At 48.9% G+C, this 2,984-nt stretch overlaps 1 long non-coding RNA gene across 1 annotated transcript; it reads right to left on the reverse strand.

Annotated features, from left to right (window-relative positions):
- Window positions 1-1,091: 1,091 nt before the first annotated feature.
- LOC119785451 lies at window positions 1,092-2,041 on the reverse strand. Its single transcript, XR_005281039.1, has 3 exons — window positions 1,918-2,041; window positions 1,576-1,846; window positions 1,092-1,505 (listed from the first exon to the last, which is right to left on the reverse strand). It is a non-coding gene; the product is annotated as an uncharacterized LOC119785451 (long non-coding RNA).
- Between the last annotated feature and the right edge of the window lie 943 nt (window positions 2,042-2,984).

Consider the following 2,984-nt stretch of genomic DNA (forward strand, 5'->3'; position numbering starts at 1 on the left):
TTGTGAGGGTTGTGGCACTGTAACCACGAAAACCCAAGTACTAGTGGAGCCTGCTTAACGGGAAAAACGAAAAAGGAGACAAGCTCTCTGTGATTACCTGAAACAACAAGTTCCAGGGGAACCGTTCTGTGGGTAATGCGGGGGAGTTCTCCCCCGTCCAGGGCCGAAACCTGGAGGGGAGAATCTAACGGAACCGTCTCAATTTTAATTTGGAGAACTAAGGAGCGATCGATCAGGTTAAAATCACACCCAGAATCAACTAGAGCGGACAGTTGGAACGTGTCCCGACCAGAGACAATAGCAGCAGGTAAGCAGAGTCGCAGAGGAGAAGACAAAGGAAACTTAGGTTGGTCCGTCGATCTCTCCGCTAAAACCGACGGACCTGGTCTTTTGGTCGCTCAGGGCAATCCCTGATGAAATGCGCAGGAGAAGCACAATAGATGCAGAGCCTAGAGCTCATGCGTTGCTGTCGCTCATCCGGAGTCAGCCTAACCCGGCCTAATTGCATGGGCTCTGGGGGAGAAGGAGGTGCTGCAGCGGGTCTAGCCGGTAGCCGCTCGGAAGGAGCTGGCCGAAAAACAGGTGGCCTATCGGAGCGACTCTTACCCCGCGCCCGTAAGCGGTTATCTAAGCGCACAGCTAGCGCGATGAGTTCGTCTAGCGTGACCGGCTGTTCAAGGCGAGCCAGTTCGTCCTTAAGGGACTCATCTAAAGACTGCAGGAAAACAGATCTTAAGGCTCGCTGTTCCCAGTCAGCCGCCGCCGCCACCGTACGAAACTCGATAGCGTAGTCAGCTACCCGTCTGCCCCGCTGTCGTAAGGAGAGAAGCCGCATAGAGTCCTGAGCCTCATCAGACTCAGCAGCAAAAACCATCTTAAACTCAGAAATAAATTCATTAAACGTACAGCCGAAACGCTGACAATCAGGGAAATGGGATTCAGCCCATTTAAGGGCTCGGCCCGATAAAAGCCGTAAAATAAAAGAGATCCTGGTATGATCAAGGGCAAAGGTTCGAGGGGACCGATTAAACACTAGAGAACACTGAAATAAGAACCCTCCACAATCTCCAGCCTCACCGGAATATTTCTCAGGAGTGGGGGAGGAGTACTCGGGGACGTCCGGTGACGTCATGACTGACGCGGCCTCGGGGGAGGGGTCAGGGGACGCGGAAGCTGCTGGCTGCAGACTAGCATTAAACATGCTAACCAGCTGGCTCATCTGGGCAGCTAAGCCCTGTAACTGATCCTGTAAACCAAAAACAGAAGCTTCTAAACCTCGAATCTGATCCTGTTGAGCTGTTACAGCGTTTCCGAGTGTACTCGCTGGGTCTGACTGGCCTGAGTGTTCTTCTGTCATGTTTGGCTTGACGTGTTTGGCCCACATGCTGAACACACTCGGAAACAGGCAGATCTTTGAGGGTTTTTATTGGAAAAAAAACAGAACGAAAGGGGATTCTGCAACCGCAGACCGAAGCTCAGCACAGGGAGCCGGAACCAAGGAACGTCTAGGGGAATGAGAAGGGCGGTTAACCAGGGACGGGGCAAAGAGGAATGTTCAGCTGGACGAACGCTTACCTCAGAGCGGGGAGAGCCGGACCGGGGAGAAGGCGGGTTGGACTTAAAGCTGGCCAGGTGGAGGAGAAGGCGATCGTCCAGGTGACCTGAGAGCTGAAGCCAGAGAGGGTCCGAGCAGCACCGGGGAGATCCAAGCAACCAGAACAGCGGGGGAAACCTGAAGGAGGTCCGTGAGGGTGGGGGGACCAGTGAGGGGAACCGACTCGGAAGGAACCGGGGGTACCACTCAGAGGAGTCCACCATGAGAGGAATCAGAACACGAGGGAGGCACCTGGGAGACACAGAGGTAAGACAGGTTACACAAAGCTTGAGAAGGCTAGAGACCGTGGTCGTTTTGCATACCACTACGGTAACACTCAGGCGTCCTTCCGCTGTCTGAACGCAGTTCTTATAGAGCACCCCGGTGCTGCAGAAACAACCCGCTGGTGTGCGAGCCCCAATCAGTCAACCAGGAACACCTGTGGAGAAGGCAGAGGCAGCAGAGTCCTGACACTGACGTCAGTATATTCGTCGTCATGGTTAAAAAACCATCTCCATTATGGTGACTGCCTACTTGGTTAATTGGAGTTGAAATGGTAAGGTTTGCAATCGTTCTATTGATTTCTATGTGAGCAATGCATTATTGTATGTGTAATTTATTAGCATTTCCTCCTTTAGATGTGAGGGGCGTTCAATAAGTAATGCCCCTGACACACTTTTGGATGTTTGATCGAGCTGAAATTTTGCATGTGACGTTATTTAAATCTCTATAAATCAAGTAGCAAATTACAGCTCTGAACTATTTGTTGTTTCTGACTTACAGGTGTTTGTACTGATTAAAGTCTGAAATGGAGCCTGTTGAGTGTCGAGCAGTGATCCGGTTTTTCTATTGGAAAGGACTCACACCACGGGAGGCTTTTGATAAAAATGAAATTAAAGTAACTTATGGTGATGATGCCCGTTATATGACCTTGCAAAATGTTTTACAAGGTTATATTATGGGACATTATCACTATAAGCTACTTTCATTCGATCAAAAGTCTCCTATTGTGTGCGTCCTTTCAAATGCAAAAACTCAGACTTGACTCAGTTTTAACACCAGTAAATCAGAAACCACAATTAGTCCAATGCTGTAATTTGCTATTTAATCTATGGAGATTTAAAATACTTCACATGCAAAATTTCAGCTCGATCAAACATCTGGAAGTGGGCCAGGGGCATAGATGTGAGCAGCATAAGGCTCTGGTTACTGGTATGAGAATGTCTTTGAACAGCAAGTACACGTCTTGAGGAACAACTTTTAAATTTATGAAGGGGTAAACTTAACTTTAAACCCATTTTAGATCATGTAGCTGGAGGTAGAGAGTCCTGTGAGCGTACAAAGGTTATTTGCTAAATAGTATATAATATATTCCCTTTGGAGACTGAGA

The sequence above is a fragment of the Cyprinodon tularosa genome, unplaced genomic scaffold (genome assembly GCF_016077235.1).
Source record: "Cyprinodon tularosa strain WSP-4 unplaced genomic scaffold, ASM1607723v1 ctg249, whole genome shotgun sequence".
NCBI classification, from domain to species: Eukaryota; Metazoa; Chordata; class Actinopteri; order Cyprinodontiformes; family Cyprinodontidae; genus Cyprinodon; species Cyprinodon tularosa.